Below are 10073 nucleotides of genomic sequence, written 5' to 3'. Positions count from 1 at the left end.
ACAAACAAACAAAGAAAACAGTAAACCAGCTGCAAAGTCACAATGTCCTCAGATAGCACCCTAGTTGGGCATGAGAGGGGGATGGAGTGGGGGCCAGAGAGAAATAAGAGCCCATGGTTTTGGTGGAGGAGGAGAGGAGAGGAAAGGAAGAAAAAGTTGCTCCTGGGCCATTTTACTCCTTTTTAAGTATGAACGCTCAGGCTAAAAGATCATGCCATGGGCTGAGCTGCCAACAGTGGACGGGCTGCCTGTCCTGCCGGACTCCCAGGCGTGGGAGCGTCAAGGCAAGGCCTCCACCATCATCATACAGAGGACGCGTGAGAGATGTGATTGTTTGTCACTGAGACGGAGTGTATGACGTGAACCAGGCCAAACACCGTAATGACTAATTTCAAACATTTATTACAATTCTTGAGAGACTTGAAAGCTGTCCCTGCTCTTGATTTTAATAAATGCAGTCTTGAAGCAGCCGCTTATCAAAGTGACACAAATTGTGTGGTAAATAGATTATGGCGCAGCTGAAATACTGGAAAATGAGATCAGAAATGCTCCTCGTCTCCCATTTAAAACTGCCCGCAGCCCTCAGCCTGAACCACAGCGGCCGGGGAACCACTGGAAGCTGAGGCGGGAGAGTTAACACCAAACGGGGCAGCTTTTAATCAGCTTCTCCCCAGCGGACCCTCCAGGCAGCAGGACGCCAGCCTGTGGGGTGGGGGTGCCTGGGAGGGAGAATGGGGAACCTGCATCTGGGCTGGAAGGAGATGCTGGTGAGGGGGCTGTAGGCCTTGAGCCTCCTGGGGAAGCTGTGATGAAAACTGGCCCCTCACCACATCTTTTATGTCCCACTGCCAGTGAATTCTTGCTCTTTGAGAGGCTGGAGGCTCTGGGCTCTTGCCTCTCAGTTCTGAGCCTTTCTCCTCCGCCGATCAGCCTCGCCCTCCATCCACACACTGAGCACATACTATGTGTCAGGCATCCCATTAAGGCTGGGGCATGCACAGGTGGGCAAGGCAGGTATCCTCAAAGGGCTTCCAGTCCAGAGCAGGAGGCCAACAGGCATAGAGTAAAACGAGACAACTGTGCAACCTGCACCAGGCTGGGCCTGTTAGATGACAGGTGATCTCGGGGCAGCTCTCCCTTGCTTGGCTGCAGTTGACCCAGCATCTCAGGATGGACGTTACGTGGCCAGGGGCCCTGAGTGCTTGGGCCAGGACCCTGTCCTGCTCAGGATTCCAGGCACCCATATCCAGGGAGCCTTGCTTTTCCCTCTGAGGACAAAATGACCAGGGAAAGAAAGCCCTGTGCATCCTTAAAGGGCAAGGAAATGGGGGGCACTTTCCCATTTGCCTTAAACCCCTGACCCAAATAAAGGTCACAGAGCCCCCAGGGACCCACAGGACTCATCCAACCCAAATGGTTCCCTCCTGTTACTCAATTAGAACCAGCCCTGTGGGTTGTCACATAGCACGTGGTCAAATGTAAGTATATTACAGTTGGGGAGACACAGAAGCCCCCCTTACCCAAGAACAACGCGGGCATGGCCTCTTCAGGTGGGGCTCCAGTGTGCTTTTCAGAAGCCTCTGTATCATTACAGGGGCAGCGCGGCCTTCCAGAGTCTCACTGGTAACTAATTGCTGATACAACTAGACACGTGCCGTATATCAGTGCCAATTAATATTCAAATAAAGTGTCGTGCAGAGATCCAAGATGGCGGAGCAGACAAACACTGCGCCTGCGTCCTTCCGTGAACACATTAAAATTACAACTAAATTATAGAACCATCAACCTGGAGAACCATCGGAAGTCTGGCTAAACAGAAGCTTTATAACTAAGGATATAAAAGAAGAAGCCACGCTGAGACTGGTAGGAGGGGCAGAGACGCGGAACTGGCCCCAAACCTCTGTGTGGTCGTTGAGAATCAGGAGGGATATCTCAGCCGCGGAGTTTCCTTCCCTCCCCTGGAAGGAGCGAGGGACCCCCCAAGCCTCACACCAGGCTCCACAGCCCAGAGTACTGGTGCCGGGAAGAGGAGCCCCCACATCTGGCTGCGAAAAACAGGGGATTCGGACCATCCAGGTGGGATGTAAGGCTGCAGGAAACCCAGGTGTCCTCTTAAAAGGCTTGAGTACAGACTCGCTTGCTCCCAGCACTCACCTTGGGTTCCAGCAGAGGGATGGTGACTCACAGGCCTTGGAGGCACACGGGGGGCACACTGAGGTTGGGGTGAGGGCTGGAGGACAGTTGCCAGTTTCTCTGTGAGAGGTCTTCCTCCTGCACAGCCAGCAGGCAGGCGCCATCTTCCCTATGTTGAGCCCGCCCCCACAGGGCCAAATCTGAATCTGATTGGCCTGGTAATCTCCAATGGGACCCCACCCCACCCAACTCTCTCAACTCTAGAGGCACTTTCTCAAGAGCAGTCAGCCCCGCCCACATTGCACTCTTTCTTGGCAACTATTGGAGTCTGAGGGCCCCAGGTGGGCAGTGACTGGCCTCGGTGTGCTCTGAGACTTTTGCTGAGTAGCTCCAGGCTTAGTACTGGCACCAAACCAGAGTTTACATTAACCTGGTGACCGCAACTCTTCCCACTGTAGTGACCCCCCCGAGACCCTGCCTCACCCAACTTGCATACTGCATGAGGCTTTATCAGTGGCTGAACTTTAAGAGAGCTGTCCAGTGGCAGCAGGCCTCAGGGTGTCCCGGCGTTTTGTGGAGCTACCCCCGGCCTGGTACTGGTGGCAGACATGCTCTGTTTGCAGTGTGGCCTCTCCCACATGCCTCCAGCTCCAGCACAGGCAGCGAACAACCATGAGTCACTTTGTAGCTCCTACCAGGTAGTCTCTGGCCAGTCACAGGCAGTGGGTGATCTGGGCCTGCATCGGAGCCCCTCCCAAGAGGCCCGAGAACCAACATACTTGGAGTTTGGCTTCAGACCACAGCAGAGCACCACCCAATTAGCCCCACAAATGGCCCACACAAAGGGCAATCTCAACAGGCACCAGAGCCCACTGGGGCAAATCCCACTCAGTGGGGTAAGGCTCCTACACAGCAGCCCGTAAGCTGTGGATGTGGCCAAACCCCTCAGCCAGTCAGCCTGAAGGTCAATCTCACCCAGTGATGTGCCAATAGCAATCAAGTCTCAACTATAACAGGAGAGTACACACAACCTACACAAGGGACACTCCTGGAGCACCCAAAGCAGGTGACCAGGGAGACCACAGGGAACCTACTACATAAGGCCACCCAGCAAGACTAGGAGACATAGCAGACATACCTAATACTAGAAACAAACACAGAGAGGCAGCCTAAATGAGGAAAGAGAGAAATACATCCCAAATGAAAGAACAGGAGAAAATTCCAGAGAAAGAACTAAATGAAACGGAGGCAAGCAGCCTACCAGAGACAGAGTTCAAAACACTGGGTATAAGGATGCTCAAGGAACTTAGTGAGAACTTCAACAAAAGACAGCAAGCATAAAAAAAAACCCATAGAAACCATAAAAAAGAACCAGTCAGAAGTGAAGAATACAATAACTGAAATGAAGAATGCACTAGAAGGAATCACTAGCAGACTAGATGAAGCAGAGGATTGAATCAGCTGTTTGGAAGACAAGGTAGCAGAAAACACTCAAAGCACCAAAAAGAAAAAAAAAATCCAAAAAAAATGAGAACAGTTTAAGAGGCCTCTGGGACAACATCAAGCTTAACAACATTCATGTCATAGGGGTACCAGAAGGAGAAGAGAGAAAGCAAGAAATTTAGAACATATTTGAAGAAATAATGACTGAAAACTTTCCTAACCTGGCAAAGGAAATAGACATACAAGTTCAGGAAGCGCAGAGTCCCAAACAAGATGAACCCAAACAGACCCACAAGATACATTATAATTAAAATGGCAAAGGTTAAAGACAAAGAGAGAATCCTAAAAGCAGCAAGGGAAAGGCAACTAGTAATTTACAAGGGAGCCCCCATAAGACTGTCAGCTGATTTCTCAACAGAAACCCTTACATATACTGCCTCCAAGAGACTCACTTAAGATAAAAAGACACACAGAGACAGAAAGTAAAGGATGGAAAAAGTTATTTCATGAAAATGGGAACAGACAAACAAAAAGCTGGGTTAGCAATAGTTATACCAGACAAAATAGACTTTAAAACAAAGGCTATAACAAGAGACAAAGAAGGACCCAGTAATCTCACTTCAGGGTGTTTATCTGAAGAAACCCAAAACGCTATTTCAAGGGGACATATGCATCCATATGTTCATTGCAGCATTGTTTACAATGACCAAGATGTGGAGGCAGCCTGGGTGTCTGTCGATGGATGAATGGATAAAGAGTAGGTGGCACATATATACAGTGGAATATTGCTCATCCATGGTTGGGAACGGGTTCTTGCCATCTGTGGTGGCATGGATGGACCTGGAGGGTGTTGTGCTGAGTGGAGTGTCAGACAGAGAAAAACAGATGCAATGTGATTTTGCTTATATGATATCATATAGTCAATGATATTGTAATAACTATGTATAGTGCAGATGGGTGCAAAATTTGTTGGGGCAATATATGGGAAAGGAGTTGGGGAGCTGGGTGAAAAAGGGGAAAGGATTAAGAAGTATAAATTGGCAGTTACAAAATAGTCATGGGGATGTAAAGTAAAGCACAGGGAATATATTCAATAATATAGTGGGGCCGGCCGAATGGCTCAGTTGGTTAAGAGCTCGCTTAAGAGTGCGAGCTCTGAGCAATAGGGTTGCCGGTTCAATTCCCGGCCTGAGCTGAGCTGCCGCTGAGCTGCCAACAGGTAGCAGGATGGCTCAGCTAATAATAATAATAATAATATGGTAATAACTGCATAGTGGCATGTGGATACTAGATTAGTCGGGGGTATCACTTCTTAAATTATATTAATGTCTAACTACTATGTTGTACACCTGAAATTAATATAAACTAATATTGAATGTCACTTGTAATTGAAAATTTTAAAAGGGGGGAAGGGAGAAGGGGAATAAGAAGTTCAAATTTCCTGGTATAAAACAAATACATCATGGGGATGTAATACACAGCAGAGGGACTATAGTGTGGTACAGTATCAGATGGTTGCTGGACTTATCATGGTGATCACGTCTTTAGGTATACAAATGTTGAATAACTATGGTGTACCCGTGGAACTAATATAATATTGTATGTTAGCTATATTTTTAATAAAAATCTTAAAAAATAAAAGCGCCGTGCAGCTGTTTGCATGCAGCTTGATCTCCCTAGAAGCCTCATTCTTGAAACAGCCTCCTTTCTTGGCTGGCCTGGGACGAGGCTGCCCACTCTGCAGCGGCTACACCAAGAGGGAGGCCCAGCGGGCAATGGGGCCACTTAGAATGTATTAATTGGTGATGCTTCCCAGCTAAACAGTAACTGTCTCCCAGCCGCAGCACCTCCTGGGCCTGGGGGAGGCGAAGGGGTGGCCACCCAACCTCCTCCTGATTCTTCCTTCCGTACGTTCAGCCGGCCCTGGGGACACAAGGATGCCCACACGCGCTCCATTCACCGCCGGAGAACAGGGGGTCCGATGGTTCCGAGGAGTAATTCCTGTTTTATTTTTTTTAAATAGGCACTGAATTAAGAAATTAAATAGTTTATATATTTAAACCCAAGTTAACAGATATTAAATTTTATTATTTATTAAATATTAATAATTCATTAGGCTTTTCAAATTAAACATCAACCCTCTAACAAATTAAATTTAAATAATTAAGTCTATTATTAGAGAGCGAGAGATTGCCAGGCTGCGGATGGAAGGAAATGCGTTCCAGAAACAATTTTTTTAGTCAAAGGGGCAAAGGATCTTGTCTCTGTGATATACAAGATGGGGAGGGGGCCCCCAGGACGTGAAAGGGCTTGGCCTTGAACACACTGCTGACACGTTTCTGAGCTGGGGCTCAACCCTGCACTGTTTATTTCCTGGATCCTTGGCTTGGTCATGGTTAGTCTAATTACAAGATGATTCTTTGCTTTACAACCAGCGTCTTCTAAGTAGAAAACCCCTCTGTCCATTTCGGGTATCAGTTGGTTTGTGTCTTGCTCCCCAGGCAGCTTTCACCTCTTCGGGGGTGACCCCTCCCCCCCGCTGTATTTCTCCCCTGGGGCCCCTTGGCAGAACAGCTTGACCTGGCCCAGTCGGAAGCCATGTCTCCCCTCTGCCCTGTTCCTCCTCCAACATCCTGCACAAGGGCAGCCGCCCCCGCCCCCCCCCCCAGCTGTAGGGCTGTCCTGATGCTGCTCAAGCAACTCTTCTGGCCTTTTCTCCAGCTGCCCCCACCCCACCGGCCACCCTCCGAGGCTCATGCCCAGTGCGACCTCCTCCTCTAAGCCTTTCAGTGTCCCCGGGGTAGGACAGAATCAGGGGACAGCCTTCGTGCATTTTGTTTTTGTGGTTCTCACTGCGCAGCGTGTGCTGCCTCCACGGCTGGGCTGGGCAGGGGAGCAGGGCGTGGCAGGAGGAGCACAGGCTGCAGGGGAGGGGGGGGGCAGCCCATCCATCCAGCGCTGAGCCGCTGCCAGGGTTCCCTCAAGGCACGTGTCCCCCTCGGCTTTGGGCCCCAGCCCAGACTGAGGGCCTGCCGGAAGCAGCACATTCAACTTCTACTTGGCTGCAGAATCCAACCTCCAAGTAAAGCCTTCTGTGAGGAGCACATGCATGGCCCCCAGCACGCCCCGCACGCCCCACCTTCCGGCCCTCGCAGCCACAGAGACAGAGCTTTCTCTCAGCCTCTATCCGCAACCCGCCTCCAGGAGAGCTCCCCAGCCTGGCTCCGGCCCCCAGGGGCAGGTCAGAAGGAGGAGGAGAGAGAAGCTGAACCAGTGGGGGTGGGGGGGGGAGGGGGGATTCTTATTTGTGGGCTTGTTGTGTTGGTTGTGGAGAGTCCTGGTGGTGGTGAGGGGAGGGAGAGAAAGATGGGGTGGAGGGAGGAGAGAGAGAGAGAGAGAGAGGGAAAGAGAGACAGAGGGAGGGAGAGACAGGGGGTGGGAGGGGGGAGAGCCGACTGCTGCTTGGACAGGATTGGAGTGTCAGCCAGGGTTCTCCAGAGAGAAAGATTTATTTTAAGAAGCTGGCTCAGGTGGCAGTGGGGCTGGCACATCTGAAATCTGCAGGGCAGGCCTGCCAGGCTGCAGACAGGAGCTGCTGCTGCAGTCTTGAGGGAGAATTTCTTCCCCAGGAAAATGGTTTTTGCTCTTAGGGCCTTCAACGGATAGGGTGCGGCCCACCTCATTTTTGAGGGAGGCCTTTTTATACTTAAAGTCATCGGATTGTACGTGTGAACCACAGCGACAAAATACCTCCCCAGCTGCACCTAGATTAACGTTTGATTAGATAACCGGGTACTCCAGCCTGGCCAAGCTGACACACAAGACTAACCAACCATTGCAATGATGCGTCCAAGAGAACTGAGGCTCCAAAAAGCATTGCTAGGGGTTAGGAAGTGGGTCCCCTTTCATCCCTCGTGGCCGTCAGATCCAGCTCCTTTAAGTGTCTGAGGCCCTGGCTTCTATTCAGGGACCTGCCCTGCTTGGAAGAGGGCCGGAGTGGGTGGGCCGGCTCTGCCGCCCCTCTTGGCACCTCAGCCTTCTGTGACTCACCACAACCCCTCATCTCAAGGATGGTCCAGGTGGACTAGCTCGTGCCTGGACAAAGCAGGCGAGCCAGAGGGAAGGCCTTCTTCTCCTATCAGGGCAGCGTCCGTATCTGACTTGCCAAGACGCAGCCATGGGATGCTCTCATCTCAGACCCTTTCTGTCCTTCGCTCCCATCCCCAGCTCCTGTCCTTGCTCTTTAATCGCCTCAGCATGGGGACCTGAGGGTTTCTTTCCCACCCAGGGCTGTGTTAAGGCAGAACCCGGGGAAAACGCTGGCATTGTGATGGAGACGCTCACGGGGGCTCGTCACCATGGCAACGTGCTGGCTGAGCAGAGGCGCAGAGCAGCCAGGGCTGGGGGTCTGTGTTCTTAGTGCTGTGTGTGTGTGGGGGGGCGTCACTGATGGTGATTACCTGATTACTGGGGAATTTCTCCTTGAGGGGGTGCGGGGTGCCCAGAGGAGGGGCTGCCTTGTCCGCCTGGCTCAGCTTGGGTCTGGTCCTTCTCCCAGGCAGGATATGAATTGCATGGTTAGCACCAACCAGCAGGAGGAAACTCAGGTTCTAAGATGACTTGAGCCCCCCTCAAGAGGAATGGGGGTTCCCATGCCAGGCTCCGGAACAGCCTCGGCCCCCAAGGAGGCAAGAGGGGCGCAGAGAGGCCAGAGACAGGCTGCCTTATCCCACATCCGGGAAGACAGTCTGGCCCTGATGTTCCCCGACCGCTCCTGGCCCTGCTCCCCACTTCGGTGGGAAAAAGGCTGTGACATTTTCTGCCTCCTGTAGCTGAGGCTGAGCCCGCAGACCTCTGCTTCCTTACCTGAGCACTGCCTGAGCATCCCGTGTGTGGCGGGGGCCTGCGCCGCGTGTTGGGGCAGGTGTCACGGTCATTACCAGTCATCAGCGCCCGCCCCTGCACGTCTGCACTGCCCTATCGTCTTCGCCCTCTTGGCCGCCATTCCTGCTGGAGCTCTAAGAAGCAGTGTGGGTGACTGGGACTTGTCACGGCCGGGGGCCTGGGCACGGCGGTGGCAGTGTGGAAGGAGAAGGAGGGAGGTGAGAGTGGGATTCAGCATCCTCTAGAGGGAGGCTGGGCAGGCAAGTGGGGACAGACTCTGTGGGCCCACCATGTTCCAGGGACACCCCAACCCCTCAGGAGGAGGCCATCTCCTCGCACCCTGGGTTAGGGCCCTTCCATGGCTCAGGACAAAGGCCAGGTTCCAGGACATGGCTCAGGAGGCCCCTTCGTGATCCGGCCCTGCCTGCCATGCAACCCCCACCCTACCCCATTTCTAGAATGTTCTAACCATACTAAAACTGGTTGATGCTCTCCAACCCCTGGGCCTTGGCATATGCTGCTGGCTGTGCCTTGTCAGAGGACAGCCCATCCTGCTCCGGTCCTTTCACCTTGCTCAGGTGTCACCCCCAACAACGTCACCCCTCCCTCATTCACGAGCAGCACATGGTTCCAGAAAGAGCAAGACTGTGGATCTGGGATCGTGTGTGGAACCCCGGCCCGCCCCTTACCAGCTGTGTGACTCTGCAGGGGCTTTGCCTCAGGGAGTCTGTGTCTCCTCACCTAGAGAAACGGGGTGAGCCAACATGCAGCAGGGGCCTGGCCTGGCCCCCAGCAGCCACCCCCACGCGGCCTTGGTTACAGCACTTACCTAGCCGTCTTTGAATGAAGCAGCTATGCTGCATTCGTTTCTCTCCCCGGGGCAGGGACTTTCTGTGGACAGGGACTGTATTTTATTACATCAGCTGCAAAACAGAGACTTAATAACTATTTGGGGATGTTGGGAGACAACCCAGCCTCCAGCCAGCTAACAGGAATGAGATAAACACGACCCCACGGAGATGAGGGGATGCGTGAGGTCAGAAGCAATTACAGATGGCGAGGCGATGCAGCCCTTCTTGGTGTCCTGCTCAGGACTTAAGTCTTAGTTAAAAATATCTTGAGTCTGAAGAACTGCCCACCACCCACACGCAGCCTGCTCCTGCCCAGCTGACAGCCCTCCTGGGTGGGCCCCTGAGTGTTTGCCATCCCCCTGGGGCTGCCCAGGCCCAGCTGAGCCTTTGTGCCAGAGGAGGGAGGGTCCTGCTTCCTGTCCCTGTCCCCCGATGCAGCAAACCTGCCCACCCTCCTGCCTACAGAACGCTCGCACCTTGCACAGCTAGGTCTCACCTAATTCGGGAACTGGGTCTTTGCAGATGTGATTAAATGAAGGACCTTAAGTTGAGATCACCCTGGATTAGCCAGGTGGCCCCTAAATCCAATGACAAGTGTCTTTACAAGGAAAATCAGGGGAAGATTTGAGACTCCGAAACACAGAGGAAGCTGTGTAAAGACGGAGGCAGATATGAGAGTGGTGCTGCCACAAGACAAGGACGCCTGAGGCCCCCAGGAGCTGGAAGGGGCAGGGAGGATTCTCCCCCTAGAGCTCCAGCGGG

General features: G+C 52.6%; 1 long non-coding RNA gene across 1 annotated transcript; it reads right to left on the bottom strand.

The window, feature by feature from the left end:
• Positions 1 to 8531: 8531 nt before the first annotated feature.
• On the bottom strand, positions 8532 to 9432 carry LOC109383683 (uncharacterized). Its single transcript, XR_002124265.1, has 3 exons — positions 9290 to 9432; positions 9150 to 9201; positions 8532 to 8638 (listed from the first exon to the last, which is right to left on the bottom strand). It is a non-coding gene; the product is annotated as an uncharacterized LOC109383683 (long non-coding RNA).
• Positions 9433 to 10073: the final 641 nt, after the last annotated feature.

This window comes from Hipposideros armiger, unplaced genomic scaffold (genome assembly GCF_001890085.2).
Source record: "Hipposideros armiger isolate ML-2016 unplaced genomic scaffold, ASM189008v1 scaffold_87, whole genome shotgun sequence".
Taxonomy (NCBI): Eukaryota; Metazoa; Chordata; class Mammalia; order Chiroptera; family Hipposideridae; genus Hipposideros; species Hipposideros armiger.
This window is presented reverse-complemented; position numbering and strand designations above follow the sequence as displayed.